At 26.0% G+C, this 18488-nt stretch overlaps 2 pseudogenes; both read right to left on the bottom strand.

Annotated features, from left to right (window-relative positions):
* Positions 1–3256: 3256 nt before the first annotated feature.
* Positions 3257–4597, bottom strand: LOC126306426 (NADH-ubiquinone oxidoreductase chain 5-like; annotated as a pseudogene).
* Positions 4598–16770: 12173 nt separating this feature from the next.
* On the bottom strand, positions 16771–18028 carry LOC126306425 (NADH-ubiquinone oxidoreductase chain 5-like; annotated as a pseudogene).
* Between the last annotated feature and the right edge of the window lie 460 nt (positions 18029–18488).

Here is an 18488-nt window from a genome sequence, read left to right as displayed (position 1 = left end):
TATTACGAATGCGTGAGCTGTAATAATAACATTATAAATCAGGTCATCCCCAATTAGAGATCCGGGTTGGCCAAGTTCAGCACGAATAAGTATTCTTATTGATGTTCCTACTATTCCTGCTCATGCTCCAAATATGAAGTATAAAGTACCAATGTCCTTATGGTTTGTTGAGAATAATCATTTTTGCGGTAAGATGGCTGAATTTTAGGTGGTAGACTGTAAATCTACTTATGAGATGTTTTCTCTCTTATCATATTTAGGTCTTATATTCAATTATGATTCTAGACTGCAATTCTAGAGGTGTAAAATTTTACTAAGGCCTAAAAGATTATTCTTTTAATTATAACTTTGAAGGTTATTAGTTTGATTAACTTAAGTCCTTAGTATAATGAAATTAAGGTTGATGTTGAAATCAATCCTATTGTTGAAATTATTACTGTTATAGGAAGAATGATTCTTGATTTTTGGGACTTTATCTTTATAGATCACGAATTTTCTGTGTATGATATAATTAGAGCTGAGAATCTAATACGTATATAGTAGTAGAGTGTAATTGTAGTTAATACAACTATAATAGTTATAATAGTTGTTATATTGTTTTCTATTAATGATTGTATTACAATTCATTTTGGTAAGAATCCAAGGAATGGTGGTAGTCCACCTAAAGATAATAAAGATAAGAATATTATGAATTTAATTTCGGTTTTTATATTTCTGGCTGAATAAATTTGATTTATGAAAAATAAATTTATTTGCTTAAATAATAAAACTATAATTAATCTTAATAGTGAGTAAATAATGAAGTATAGTTCTCAGATGTTTTCTCTGACTGTTAATGATCTAATTATTCAACCTAGATGTCTGATTGATGAATATGCTAAAAGTTGTCGTAAGGATGTTTGATTTAAACCTCCTATTGCCCCAATAATAATTCTTAAGATAATAATTGTTCAAATAAAAGTTCTTAATTGAATACAATAAGATAAGACCATTATTGGGGCGATTTTTTGTCATGTTATTAATGTTAAACAATTATTTCATCTTGATGCTCCTTTAACTTCTGGAAATCAGAAATGGGAAGGTGCAGCTCCAATCTTTAATAATAGTCTAGATGTAATTATTATTGATGGGATAAATTCTGTTTCCCATCCCATGGGATATTTTATTTGAATCAGCAAAATTGAAAATAATAATATTGTCGATGCTATTGCTTGGACAATAAAATATTTAATTGATGATTCATTTATTATTATATTTTTATTTCTTGTTAGGAGCGGAATAAATGAAAGTAAGTTCATCTCAAGTCCTATTCAAACCCCAAATCAGGAATTTGATGAAATGGACAGGATCGTTCCTATCATTAATGTTGATAGGAAGAGAAGTTTTGTAGAGTTGTTGGTCATTAAAAAGGAGAGGATTGATACCTCTATAAATGGGGTATGAACCCATTAGCTTGTTTAGCTTACCTTTTTACATTAAGGTGTATGATGCACGTTAGTTTTTGATACTAAAGGAGGTAGTTTAATTCCATCTTATGTAATTTTAATGAAGGTAATTTTATTTACTTTATTTACCCTATCAAGGTAACCCCTCTAATCAGGCACTTCATTTATTTAATATATAAATCGAAAGTTTTTTTTTGAAATTCTTTTATGTATTATTTTGTTTAATTAGGATTAATTTATCCTGCTCATTTTATTTTTTTTATATATATATATAATAAATAATTTATATTAATATATTACATTTAATTGAAATTAAAGTATTATAAGTTCATCTTACCATTATCAATTGATTATTTTAATGCAATTATTTACCTAGGATTATAGCTACTTATGTTTTTAGCTTAAAATAGGTTATTACAATATAATAAATATAATAATATGTAATTTAATATTTAATATTATTATATTGGATATAATAAATAAAATTATTAATTTAAATATAAAATATTATAATTAATATAATTATTTATATCCAATAGGAATTCAACCCTTTACCCTATACAAATTCCATTACTTAATACAGCTATTCTTTTAGCATCAGGAGTAACAGTAACATGAGCATATCATAGTTTAATGGAATCTAATCATACTCAAGCACTACAAGGATTATTCTTCACAGTGTTATTAGGACTATACTTTACAATACTTCAAGCATATGAATATTGAGAAGCACCTTTTACCATTGCAGATGCAGTTTATGGATCAACATTCTTTGTTGCAACAGGATTCCATGGTTTACACGTAATTATTGGAACAATCTTTTTATCAACATGTCTACTTCGACACTCAATAAATCAATTTTCACCAAGACATCACTTTGGATTTGAAGCAGCAGCATGATACTGACACTTCGTAGACATAGTATGATTATTCTTATATATCTCTATTTATTGATGAGGTAGATAATTGTTTTTCTAGTATAAATAGTACATTTGACTTCCAATCAGAAAGCTTGACATAAATCAAGAAAAACAATTCTAATTCTATCAACAAGAGTTTTCATTAGATTTATTATTCCAATAATTGTTATAATCCTGGCAACAACACTATCAAAAAAATTAATTAATGATCGAGAAAAAAGATCACCATTTGAATGTGGGTTTGATCCAAAAAGATCAGCACGAATACCATTCTCAATACGATTCTTCCTAATCGCAGTAATCTTTTTAATTTTTGATGTAGAAATTGCACTAATTCTACCAATTGTAATTATTTTTAAAACTTCAGACATTATAATCTGAACAGTATCAACAATATTTTTTATTCTAGTTCTGTTAGGAGGACTATACCATGAATGAAACCAAGGAGCATTACAATGAGCAGAATAAAGGGTTGTAGTTAAATATAACATTTGGGTTGCATTCAAAAAGTATTGATATTATCAATCAACCTTAAATAGAATAAGAAGCGAAATATTGCAGTCAGTTTCGACCTGGAAGATTGGTATGTACTACCCTTATTCTTATTAATTGAAGCCAAAAAGAGGCGTATTACTGTTAATAATATAATTGAACTATAATAGTTCCAATTAAGGAAATGTAAAGCCAATATGAAAGCTGCTAACTTTTTATATTAGCGGTTAAACTCCGTTAACATTTCTAAAATTTATATAGTTTAAATAAAACATTACATTTTCACTGTAAAAATAATATATCTATATTTATAAATACTTAAAAGTAAAAATACTTCCTTAACATCTTCAGTGTCACGCTCTAATTATAAGCTATTTAAGTAAACGAAAAACAATATTACCAAAATAAATATTCAAAAAATAAAAGTTAAAAGATAAATCTTGAAATTAGAATCATATCAACCTTGAATATAACCAATTAAATAAATAAATAATCTATATAAACCTTGACCACCAAGTAATTCACCTCAACCATAATCAAATGACTTAAATGAATAATAACCTATTTTTAAAGAAATATATCTAATAAACTTAGTTGAAAGAAAAGGTATAAATCATATAGAACCAGCAAATCTAACAAAAGAAAGTATACTTAAAGAAAATAAATTATGAGAAAAATCAAAATTAGAAATAAGATAACCTAAATAAGCACCTAAAATAACAACTGTAATAGTTAAAAACTTTAAATAATAAGGTAAAGCAATCTCATGAGGAATAGGAAAAATTAATCAAGATAAAAGACTACCACCAAAAACAGCAACAAACAATAGACCAATTATTCCAAATGAAATATAATAACCCTTATCATCAAAAGAAAATCTAGAATAAAAATTATTATCACCAGATATTGAATAATAAAACAAACGAAAAGAATAAGAAGCAGTTAAACCAGTAGAAAAAAAATAAAGAAAAAAATTAAACAATTAATTCATCTTAAACAAACCATCTCAAGAATTAAATCCTTTGAATAAAATCCCGCTAAAAAAGGTATTCCACACAAAGATAAACTAGAAACATTAAAACAAACTGAAGTTAAAGGTATGAAATTAACAATTGATCCTATAAAACGAATATCCTGAGAATCCTTCAAATTATGAATTATTGAACCTGCACATATAAATAATAATGCCTTAAATAAAACATGAGCCAATAAATGAAAAAATGCAAGCTTTGGATAACCTATAGCCAAAATTCTTATTATTAAACCAAGTTGTCTTAAAGTAGAAAGAGCAATAATCTTCTTTAAATCAAACTCAAAATTAGCGCCCAATCCAGCCATAAATATAGTTATACAACCAATTAAAAGTAAAAATCAACCACAATTATAAGTATCCAATATTGGTCTAAAACGAATTAATAAATAAACACCAGCAGTAACAAGAGTAGAAGAATGAACTAAAGCAGAAACAGGAGTAGGAGCTGCTATAGCAGCAGGAAGTCATGAAGAGAAAGGAATCTGAGCTCTCTTAGTTATAGCTGCTAAAACAATTAATATAGTAATGAGCTTCATTTCAAAAGAATTAGAAATAAAATCATAATAATAAATATAATTTCAACCACCAAAATTTAACATTCATGCAATAGAAATTAAAATAGCAACATCACCAATACGATTAGAAAGTGCAGTTAATATACCAGCACTATAAGATTTTACATTTTGATAATAAATAACTAAACAATAAGAAACTAAACCTAAACCATCTCAACCTAATAAAATTCTAATTAAATTAGGACTAATAATTAAAAAACCTATAGAAAGAATAAATATTAAAACAATAATAATAAAACGATTTATATTCTTTTCACCAGATATATAATCCTCTCTATAATAAATAACCAAAGAAGAAATATATATAACAAAAGATATAAAAATAAGAGATATTCAATCCAAAATTAAAGTTATAACAACTATAGGACCATTTAAATTGAAAAGCTCTCACTCAACAAAAACTCTATAATCAATTATTAAATAATAAATACCTAAAATAAAAATTATAGTTCTCGAAATAAACAAAGAAAAAAAACTCAAAGAACAAATAGAAAATAAATTCACGGCCTAAGATGAAAAGCTTCATATCATTCATTCCACAAAAAAATATTTTTAATTAAATTACTTAAGCAAACTAAACAAAGAAATATTCACCCTTTAAACAGAGAATATTTAAAGGCAATCAATGTAAAAGTAAAAGATGATATTCACGAAAATAACCAAGAGAACAAGTATAAACACCAGAATAATAATTCCCATGCTGAGAATAAGAATATATATACAAAGTATAAACAGCTCTAAAAAAAGATAAAAAAATCAAAGCAAAGAATCTAAAAGAAGATCAAGATATAATTCTATTTAATAATCTAATTTCACCTACCAAATTTAAAGAAGGAGGAGCAGCCATATTTGATGATCTTAAAAGAAATCATCATAAAGCCATTCTTGGCATCAAATTAATTATACCCTTGTTAATTAATAATCTTCGTCTACCTAAACGTTCATAAATAATATTAGATAAACAAAATAAACCAGAAGAACATAACCCATGACCAACCATTAGAGAAAGAGAACCTACACAACCTCATCAATTCATAGTCATCAATCCACCAATAACCATTCTTATATGAGCAACAGAAAAATATGCAATTAAAGACTTTAAATCAACCTGACGAAAACAAATAAATCTTACAATAACACCCCCAGATAAACCTAAAGACAATCAAAAATAATTAAGCTTTAAACCCAAATAAGAAATAACCTTTATAACACGAAAAATACCATAACCACCTAACTTTAATAAAACACCAGCAAGAATTATTCTACCTGAAATAGGGGCCTCTACATGAGCCTTAGGAAGTCATAAATGAACCAAAAACATAGGTATCTTAACTAAAAAAGCCAAAATTATAAATACATAAACATAAAATAATAAGAACCAAAATCAACCAATAAAGGAAAATATAAAGTATTAGAAACATCATTAACCTTAAATAAAACTAATAATAAAGGTAATCTAGCAACCAAAGTATAAAAAATTAAATAAACACCAGCCTGCAAACGCTCAGGTTGATAACCCCAACCCAAAATTAAAAGTAAAGTAGGAACTAATCTAGCCTCAAAAAAATATAAAAAGAAAGAAGACTTAATCTAGCAAATGAACAATAAAGCATAATTATTAAAAACAAAAAAATTAGAATGGTATGAACTTAAATAAACTGAACCTCTAGCAGTGATTATTAAAGAACAAATCCAAAAACTAAGTAAAATTAAACTAAAAGAAAAATAATCAATACCAAAATAATATCTAATTATATTCAAATCAGCATATGAATAAACACAAATTATAAAAACAAAACCCGACAGAAACATTAAAGAATGAACCAACCATCAACAATTATTTAATAAACAAAGAGGGATCAAAAAAATAGTTATAAATAAATACTTTAACATAAAGATAAACCAAAAGAATTAAAAAAATCATTACCATGAGAACGAATTATTGAAACTAAAATAGAAAGACCTAAAGCACCCTCACAAACAGAAAAAACTAAAAAAATAACAGGAAAAAAATAATCATAATCAAACTCAATAAGAAAAACAATAACTAACATAAATAAAGAAAGAACAATATATTCTAATCTCAAAAGAACCATTAATAAATGTTTACGTTTAGAAGAAAAAACATAAACACCAGCAAAATAAATCAATAAAGAAGTAAAAATAGAGAATATAAACATTAGTTTTAATAGTTTAAAAAAAACGCCGGTCTTGTAAACGGGAAATAAGTCCAGCCCCCACTTTTAAAACTTCAGAGGTGGAAAAGCATCCATCATCGGTCCCCAAAACCGGTATTTTAAATAAACTAACCCCTGAAATGATCAAAATAATAATTATATCATTATCAAATGTAATAAATATTAATTTTATTAAATTAAGACACCCAATATCAATAATGCTTTTTATTATCCTTCAAACCTTCCTAGTTGGATTAATAACAGGAACAATAATAGAAAGATATTGATTATCATATATTTTATTTTTAACATTTCTTGGTGGTATACTAGTATTATTTATTTACATTACAAGAATTGCATCAAACGAAATATTTCAGCCTAAATCAATCACTATAATTATTACATTAATAATGTGAGTATTTATCATATTAATATTAATTATTCTAGATATATCTATATTTATAGACTTTTTCAAAAACACCGAAACTATAAATATTGATAATTCAATCAATTATCAAGAAATAACAATATCTTTAGAAAAATTATATAATAGACCAACATTCATTATTACAATAATAATAATAATTTATTTATTTTTAGCACTACTAGCAGTTGTTAAAATCACCAATATTAATCAGGGACCTATTCGTAAAATAAGATAATTACTAATGAATAAACCCTTACGATGAAGACATCCTTTAATTAAAATTATTAATAACTCTTTAATTGACTTACCTGCCCCAACAAATATTTCATTTTGATGAAATTTTGGATCCCTATTAGGGTTATGTTTGGTAATTCAAATCGTAACTGGACTATTTTTAGCTATACATTATACATCAAATATTGAAATAGCATTCAGTAGTGTAGTACACATCTGCCGAGACGTAAATAATGGTTGAATTATCCGAACCTTACACGCAAATGGAGCATCTATATTTTTTATTTGTATTTACTTACATGTAGGACGGGGAATTTACTATGGATCTTATATATATATACATACCTGAATAATTGGTACAGTGATTTTATTTTTAGTTATAGCAACTGCATTTATAGGATATGTCTTACCCTGAGGCCAAATATCTTTTTGAGGTGCAACAGTAATTACTAATTTATTATCAGCAATCCCATACTTAGGAACAGATTTAGTCCAATGAGTATGAGGAGGATTCGCTGTTGATAATGCAACATTAAATCGATTCTTCACATTCCATTTTGTATTACCATTTATTATTGCTGCTATAGCAGCAATTCATTTATTTTTTCTTCACCAAACAGGATCTAATAATCCTCTTGGACTAAATGGAGATATTGAAAAAATTCCATTCCATCCATACTTTACCTTTAAGGATTCTATTACATTTGTAATAATAACATCATTATTAATTATACTATGTTTAATTAATCCTTACCTATTAGGAGATCCAGATAACTTTGTACCTGCCAACCCATTAGTAACACCAGTTCACATTCAACCAGAATGATATTTCCTATTTGCATATGCAATTCTACGATCTATCCCTAATAAGTTAGGAGGTGTTATTGCATTATTTTTATCAATTAGAATCTTAATAATTTTACCATTTTATAATAAAACACCATTCCGAGGCATTCAATTTTACCCTATTAATCAAATTTTATTCTGAATTATAGTAGTTGTTGTATGCTTACTAACGTGAATTGGTAAACGACCTGTTGAAGAACCTTATATTATAACAGGTCAAATCTTAACAATTATTTACTTCACATATTTCTTAATTAATGTCCATGTCGCAAACGCATGAGATAAATTAATTAAGGAATAAAGTTAATTAGCTTAGGAAAAGCATATGTTTTGAAAACATAAAATTAGAAGTTTAACTCTTCTATTAACTTTTCTCAAAAAATTTCACTAAACAAATGAGATAAATAAAATCTTTAAACCAACAAAGAAAATAAAAAAATTCAAAGATAAAGGTAAAAAACTTTTTCAAGCTAAGTACATTAATTTATCATAACGGAACTGTGGTAATGTTCCACGAACCCAAATAAAACCAAAAGATATAATAGCAAGCTTAATAAAAAATATAAAAGAATAAAAATCACCGCCCAAAAAAATTAAAGCCAATAACATTCTTATGAAGACAATTCTACTATAGTAAAACCACCCGCACCATACTCAATATTAAATCCTGAAACTAACCCAGATTCCCCTTCAGAAAAATCAAAAGGAGTACGATTAGTTTCAGCTAAGCAAGAAGCAAAACAAGCTAAAGCTAAAGGAATAGAAATAATAATAAATCAACAATAAAGCTGATAGTTTATAAAATCAAACATATTAAAACTACCAATTAAAATAATTAAAGACAATAAAATTAAAGCTAAACTAACTTCATAAGAAATTGTTTGAGCAACAGAACGAAGAGAACCTAATAATGAATAATTTGAATTAGAAGATCAACCAGCAATTATAACAGTATAAACACCTAATCTAGTACAACATAAAAAAAATAAAAATCCATAAGAAAAAGAACACATATAAGTTAAATAAGGAAAAATTACTCAAACGGCTAAAGAAATCATTAAATTAAAAACAGGGGAAAAATAATAAAGTAGGTAATTAGATATAATAGGAATTGGCTGCTCCTTACAAATTAACTTAATAGCATCTCTAAATGGCTGAGGAATTCCAACAAAACCTACCTTATTTGGACCCTTTCGAATCTGAATATAACCTAAAACCTTACGCTCTAATAAAGTTAAAAAGGCAACACTAATTGAAACACAAATAACCAATAAAAGAAAATTCAAAATAAATATAAATAAATCATAAAGTATCAATACTATTTGTAGAAAAAATCTACATAAATGAATTCTAAATTCAACACATTAATCTGTCAAAATAGTAAATAAATTAATATTAATCAATATAACAAAAAATATTTTAACCATATGGTCCTTTCGTACTAATATGGATTAACAATCTTAGGATAGAAACCGACCTGGCTCACGCCGGTCTGAACTCAGATCATGTAAGAATTTAAAGGTCGAACAGACCTAATCATTGGGCTCCTGCACCAAAAATTTTTCTTAATCCAACATCGAGGTCGCAATCTGCTTTGTCGATATGAGCTCTCAAAAACAATTACGCTGTTATCCCTAAGGTAACTTAATCTTATGATCATAAATTATGGATCAAAATAACAAACATAAATAAATGATATAATAATGAAGAGTTTATCTATTCTTCATGTCACCCCAACAAAACATCATCATTAAATATAGAAAGACAAACAAAAAACTATATAAAAGTAAAATGTCAAGCTCTATAGGGTCTTCTCGTCCTAAAGAAGAATTTAAGCCTTTTGACTCAAAAGTTAAATTCAAAAATTTATTAAGAGACAGTTGATTTCTCGTCAAGCCATTCATTCCAGCCACTAATTAAGAGACTAATGATTATGCTACCTTTGCACGGTCAAAATACCGCGGCTCTTTAAAAATACGCTCAGTGAGCAGGCCAGACCTCAAAATATAAACAAGAGGACATGTTTTTGATAAACAGGCGGAAATCAATTTTGCCTAGTTCCTTATAATAAGTTCACAAGGTAAAAATTTCATACAAATAAATATACTAATTCTATCATTATTACAAAAATTTTAAAATTAAATTAATAATCTTAATAAAAAACCTAAAATATTTATAAAATCAAAATAAAAAATAATGAACTAAAACGTAATCTTAAAGATAGCTGGTTTAAAGCTTACTATTATATTTCTATAAAATAAATTATAGGTTATTAACTTCAAAGCTTATCCCTTAAAGAATAAATAAGTTAATATTTTTACTTAAAAAATTAAATAAAAACAAATAACTTTAAAAAATTAAATTTTTTCTTAAGATATCTTGGGAAACGATTAACATCTCATTTCTATAAATAATTTAATAATAATTATGATACATTAACTATAAATTATTTATAAATCAACCCAAATCGAGACAAGTAAAATAAATACTAAAATTTTGATAAACCCGGATACAAAAGGTACAATAAATAAAATCTACTTAAAAAAATTAAAATAATATTTCATAAAACACTTACATTACCAATAAAGTATAATTTAAAAAATCAATTCTATAAAATATACTAAGACAAAAATACAATAAAATTATTTATATTAAATAATTAATTAAACAAAAAATAAATATAATAAAATAAATAATCAAGATATCCTGATTTGCACAGAAAAATTTTCAGTGTAAATGAAACACTTTACTAATAAGTTATATCTTGAAACTCTTCCTAGATACACTTTCCAGTACATCTACTATGTTACGACTTATCTCATCTAAATTGAAGCTACTTTAAAATAAAATAGAATAATCAATAATGAGAGCGACGGGCGATGTGTACACATCTCAGAGCCAATATCAGTTAAATTAAATAAATTAAATTACTACCAAATCCACCTTCATTAACAGTATTTCACTATCAAATCCGTTATAAACAAAAACCTATTGTAACCCACCTCCTCTTAACTATAAGCTGCACCTTGACCTGAAATATTTTATAATTATAAATCTTGAGAATTATAACTCTAAAAAGATTCTCTGATAACGGAGATATACAAACAAATAAATTAAGTAGAGTAAATCGTGTATTATCAATCATGGGGTAGGTTCCTCTGAATGGAATGAGATACCGCCAAATTCTTTGGGTTTAAAGACCTTAACTAATAGTACCCTGGTAAATATAATTAACATTTAAAATAATAGGGTATCTAATCCTAGTTTATTATTTAAATTTCACAGATTCATAAAAAGGGCCACAAATAAATTTTAACATTTCACATTACAAATTTATATTTCAACCCTAATAATATAAACAACTGTTTTAACCAATAATATTCACTTGTATCAATCGTATAACCGCGGCTGCTGGCACGAATTATGCCGATACTAAATCAATTGCTAAATCCAAAATCACTTGATAATTAAATCAAATTACTGCAAAAAGAACATTTAGTCTAACAAAACTTACATATAATACAAAGAAAAAGTGAATAAACAAGCAAGAATAAAACTTTTAAAAATAAAAAATAAGAAAATTTTAAATCTATTAATTCAGGAAAAAATAAAAGATTCAAATATTTAAAGAAAAAAAAAGAAAAAAACCACAAACATTAACAAAAAAAAAGAAACGCCCCTACGTATGACCACAAGAACTTCTCTATTATATATAATTAAAGATTAATATGGAACATGTATAGCAATAAATGTATTATATTCTTTCTTATTTAATCTTTCTTTTCACTAATAAATAAAGAAAGATTAAATAATATAATAAATATATTTTATACAATTATGTAATTTAATATAATATGTTATTAATATGAATTCTTTTTTATATATTAAGTTAACTTTCATATATATTAGTTAAATAATCTAATTATAGATAATTTACATAATTATATTATTATAATTAATATAATTATTTATATTAATTATAATATTTTATATTTAAATTAATAATTTTATTTATTATATCCAATTATAATAATATTAAATATTAAATTACAAATTATTATATATATTATATTATAATAACCTATTTTAAGCTAAAAACATAAGTAGCTATAATCCTAGGTAAATAATTGCATTAAAATAATCAATTGATAATGGTAAGATGAACTTATAATACTTTAATTTCAATTAAATGTAATATATTAATATAAATTATTTATTATATATATATATAAAAAAATAAAATGAGCAGGATAAATTAATCCTAATTAAACAAAATAATACATAAAAGAATTTCAAAAAAATACTTTCGATTTATATATTAAATAAATGAAGTGCCTGATTAAAGGGTTACCTTGATAGGGTAAATAAAGTAAATAAAATTACCTTAATTAAAATTACATAAGATAGAATTAAACTACCTCCTGTAGTATCAAAAACTAATGTGCATCATACACCTTAATGTAAAAAGGTAAGCTAAACAAGCTAATGGGTTCATACCCCATTTATAGAGGTATCAATCCTCTCCTTTTTAATGACCAACAACTCTACAAAACTTCTCTTCCTATCAACATTAATGATAGGAACGATCCTGTCCATTTCATCAAATTCCTGATTTGGGGTTTGAATAGGACTTGAGATCAACTTACTTTCATTTATTCCGCTCCTAACAAGAAATAAAAATATAATAATAAATGAATCATCAATTAAATATTTTATTGTCCAAGCAATAGCATCGACAATATTATTATTTTCAATTTTGCTGATTCAAATAAAATATCCCATGGGATGGGAAACAGAATTTATCCCATCAATAATAATTAGATCTAGACTATTATTAAAGATTGGAGCTGCACCTTTCCATTTCTGATTTCCAGAAGTTATAGGAGCATCAAGATGAAATAATTGTTTAACATTAATAACATGACAAAAAATCGCCCCAATAATGGTCTTATCTTATTGTATTCAATTAAGAACTTTTATTTGAACAATTATTATCTTAAGAATTATTATTGGGGCAATAGGAGGTTTAAATCAAACATCCTTACGACAACTTTTAGCATATTCATCAATCAGACATCTAGGTTGAATAATTAGATCATTAACAGTCAGAGAAAACATCTGAGAACTATACTTCATTATTTACTCACTATTCAGATTAATTATAGTTTAATTATTTAAGCAAATAAATTTATTTTTCATAAATCAAATTTATTCAGCCAGAAATATAAAAACCGAAATTAAATTCATAATATTCTTATCTTTTTTATCTTTAGGTGGACTACCACCATTCTTTGGATTCTTACTAAAATGAATTGTAATACAATCATTAATAGAAAACAATATAACAACTATTATAACTATTATAGTTGTATTAACTACAATTACACTCTACTACTATATACGTATTAGATACTCAGCTCTAATTATATCATACACAGAAAATTCGTGATCTATAAAGATAAAGTCCCAAAAATCAAGAATCATTCTTCCTATAACAGTAATAATTTCAACAATAGGATTGATTTCAACATCAACCTTAATTTCATTATACTAAGGACTTTAGACGTAGAATTTTACACTTATATAACACCAGAACAAGACCTAGAAAATGATGGATTCCGACTACTAGATGTAGATAACCGAACAATCCTACCAATAAATACAGAAGTACGAGTATTAACAAGAGCATCAGATGTTCTACACTCATGAGCAGTTCCTGCATTAGGGGTTAAAATTGATGCAACGCCAGGTCGGTTAAATCAAGGAACATTCACAATAAATCGACCTGGATTATTCTTTGGACAATGCTCAGAAATCTGTGGAGCAAACCACAGATTTATACCAATTGTAATTGAAAGAACTTCAGTAAATTTATTTATTAAGTGATTATCTAAGATAATTTAAGGAGTTAGTTAAAATAAATAACATTAGAGTGTCAATCTAAAGTAACTAAAACAAATTAGTACACCTTGAAATTCATCAGATGACTGAAAGTAAGTAATGGTCTCTTAAACCAAATAATAGTAAATTAACGACTACTTCTGATGGGGAAATTATATCCAAATCCCTCAAATATCCCCTCTTATATGATTCTCACTATTCATTATATTTTCAGCTACATTAATCTTGTTTAATCAAATAAACTTCTTCTCATTTAAACCTAACCTTATTAAAAGAGCAGAAAAAGGAACAATTGAAATAAAAAACTTAAATTGAAAATGATAACAAATCTATTGTCAACATTTGACCCATCAACTAACATCTTTAATTTATCATTAAATTGAACTAGAACATTTCTAGGACTATTATTAATCCCATCACTATTTTGACTTACACCATCACGAATTAACATTACCTGAAATAAACTAAATTTAACCCTCACATAATGAATTTAAAACACTTCTTGGACCAAAATCATTTAATGGAACAACATTCATTTTCATCTCAATTTTTATTATAATATTATTTAACAATTTCATAGGATTATTCCCTTATATTTTTACTAGAACAAGACATTTAGCATTAACATTTGCAATTGCCCTACCTATATGGCTAAGATTTATATTATTTGGATGAATTAACCATACTAATCATATATTTACACACCTTGTACCACAAGGTACACCGCCTGCATTAATATCATTTATAGTACTAATTGAAACAATTAGTAATGTTATTCGACCAGGTACATTAGCAGTACGGTTGGCAGCAAATATAATTGCAGGACACTTATTATTAACCTTATTAGGAAACACAGGACCATCTATAGCAATAAACTTAATCTCATTACTAATTATTGGACAAATACTTCTATTAATTCTAGAATCAGCAGTAGCAATAATTCAAGCCTATGTTTTCTCAATTCTAAGAACTCTATATTCTAGAGAAGTATATTAAACCTATGTTAACAACTCACTCAAACCACCCATTCCACTTAGTAGACTATAGACCTTGACCATTAACAGGAGCAATTGGAGCAATAGTCCTAGTATCAGGACTAGCAAAATGATTCCACCTATTTAATATTAACTTATTCATAATTGGATTTGGAATTACCCAACTAACTATAATTCAATGATGACGAGATGTAGTACGAGAAGGAACATATCAAGGATTACATACAGGATTTGTATCAATTGGATTACGATGAGGAATAATTTTATTTATTGCATCAGAGGTATTATTTTTCGTTTCTTTTTTTTGAGCATTCTTTAGAAGAAGATTAGCACCAACAATTGAACTAGGAATACTATGACCTCCAATAGGAATTCAACCCTTTAACCCTATACAAATTCCATTACTTAATACAGCTATTCTTTTAGCATCAGGAGTAACAGTAACATGAGCACATCATAGTTTAATGGAATCTAATCATACTCAAGCACTACAAGGATTATTCTTCACAGTGTTATTAGGACTATACTTTACAATACTTCAAGCATATGAATATTGAGAAGCACCTTTTACCATTGCAGATGCAGTTTATGGATCAACATACTTTGTTGCAACAGGATTCCATGGTTTACACGTAATTATTGGAACAATCTTTTTATCAACATGTCTACTTCGACACTCAATAAATCAATTGTCACCAAGACATCACTTTGGATTTGAAGCAGCAGCATGATACTGACACTTCGTAGACATAGTATGATTATTCTTATATATCTCTATTTATTGATGAGGTAGATAATTGTTTTTCTAGTATAAATAGTACATTTGACTTCCAATCAGAAAGCTTGATATAAATCAAGAAAAACAGTTATAATTCTATCAACAAGAGTTTTCATTAGATTTATTATTCCAATGATTGTTATAATCCTGGCAACAACACTATCAAAAAAATTAATTAATGATCGAGAAAAAAGATCACCATTTGAATGTGGGTTTGATCCAAAAAGATCAGCACGAATACCATTCTCAATACGATTCTTCCTAATCGCAGTAATCTTTTTAATTTTTGATGTAGAAATTGCACTAATTCTACCAATTGTAATTATTTTTAAAACTTCAGACATTATAATCTGAACAGTATCAACAATATTTTTTATTCTAGTTCTGTTAGGAGGACTATACCATGAATGAAACCAAGGAGCATTACAATGAGCAGAATAAAGGGTTGTAGTTAAATATAACTTTTGGGTTGCATTCAAAAAGTATTGATATTATCAATCAACCTTAAATAGAATAAGAAGCGAAATATTGCAGTCAGTTTCGACCTGGAAGATTGGTATGTACTACCCTTATTCTTATTAATTGAAGCCAAAAAGAGGCGTATTACTGTTAATAATATAATTGAACTATAATAGTTCCAATTAAGGAAATGTAAAGCCAATATGAAAGCTGCTAACTTTTTATATTAGCGGTTAAGCTCCTTCAACATTTCAAAAATTTATATAGTTTAAATAAAACATTACATTTTCACTGTAAAAATAATATATCTATATTTATAAATACTTAAAAGTAAAAATACTTCCTTAACATCTTCAGTGTCACGCTCTAATTATAAGCTATTTAAGTAAACGAAAAACAATATTACCAAAATAAATATTCAAAAAATAAAAGTTAAAAGATAAATCTTGAAATTAGAATCATATCAACCTTGAATATAACCAATTAAATAAATAAATAATCTATATAAACCTTGACCACCAAGTAATTCACCTCAACCATAATCAAATGACTTAGATGAATAATAACCTATTTTTAAAGGAATATATCTAATAAACTTAGTTGAAAGAAAAGGTATAAATCATATAGAACCAGCAAATCTAACAAAAGAAAGTATACTTAAAGAAAATAAATTATGAGAAAAATCAAAATTAGAAATAAGATAACCTAAATAAGCACCTAAAATAACAACTGTAATAGTTAAAAACTTTAAATAATAAGGTAAAGCAATCACATGAGGAATAGGAAAAATTAATCAAGATAAAAGACTACCACCAAAACAGCAACAAACAATAGACCAATTATTCCAAATGAAATATAATAACCCTTATCATCAAAAGAAAATCTAGAATAAAAATTATTATCACCAGATATTGAATAATAAATCAAACGAAAAGAATAAGAAGCAGTTAAACCAGTAGAAAAAAAATAAAGAAAAAAAATTAAACAATTAATTCATCTTAAACAAACCATCTCAAGAATTAAATCCTTTGAATAAAATCCCGCTAAAAAAGGTATTTCACACAAAGATAAACTAGAAACATTAAAACAAACTGAAGTTAAAGGTATGAAATTAACAATTGATCCTATAAAACGAATATCCTGAGAATCCTTCAAATTATGAATTATTGAACCTGCACATATAAATAATAATGCCTTAAATAAAGCATGAGCCAATAAATGAAAAAATGCAAGCTTTGGATAACCTATAGCCAATATTCTTATTATTAAACCAAGTTGTCTTAAAGTAGAAAGAGCAATAATCTTCTTTAAATCAAACTCAAAATTAGCGCCCAATCCAGCCATAAATATAGTTATACAACCAATTAAAAGTAAAAATCAACCACAATTATAAGTATCCAATATTGGTCTAAAACGAATTAATAAATAAACACCAGCAGTAACAAGAGTAGAAGAATGAACTAAAGCAGAAACAGGAGTAGGAGCTGCTATAGCAGCAGGAAGTCATGAAGAGAAAGGAATCTGAGCTCTCTTAGTTATAGCTGCTAAAACAATTAATATAGTAATGAGCTTTATTTCAAAAGAATTAGAAATAAAATCATAATAATAAATATAATTTCAACCACCAAAATTTAACATTCATGCAATAGAAATTAAAATAGCAACATCACCAATACGATTAGAAAGTGCAGTTAATATACCAGCACTATAAGATTTTACATTTTGATAATAAATAACTAAACAATAAGAAACTAAACCTAAACCATCTCAACCTAATAAAATTCTAATTAAATTAGGACTAATAATTAAAAAACCTATAGAAAGAATAAATATTAAAACAATAATAATAAAACGATTTATATTCTTTTCACCAGATATATAATCCTCTCTATAATAAATAACCAAAGAAGAAATATATATAACAAAAGATATAAAAATAAGAGATATTCAATCCAAAATTAAAGTTATAACAACTATAGAACCATTTAAATTGAAAAGCTCTCACTCAACAAAAACTCTATAATCAATTATTAAATAATAAATACCTAAAATAAAAATTATAGTTCTCGAAATAAACAAAGAAAAAAAACTCAAAGAACAAATAGAAAATAAATTCACGGCCTAAGATGAAAAACTTCATATCATTGATTCCACAAAACAATATTTTTAATTAAAATACTTAAGCAAACTAAACAAAGAAATATTC

The sequence above is a fragment of the Schistocerca gregaria genome, unplaced genomic scaffold, assembly GCF_023897955.1.
Source record: "Schistocerca gregaria isolate iqSchGreg1 unplaced genomic scaffold, iqSchGreg1.2 ptg000333l, whole genome shotgun sequence".
Classification (NCBI taxonomy): Eukaryota; Metazoa; Arthropoda; class Insecta; order Orthoptera; family Acrididae; genus Schistocerca; species Schistocerca gregaria.
The sequence above is the reverse complement of the archived record's forward strand: the minus strand, read 5'-3'. Positions and strand labels throughout refer to the sequence as shown.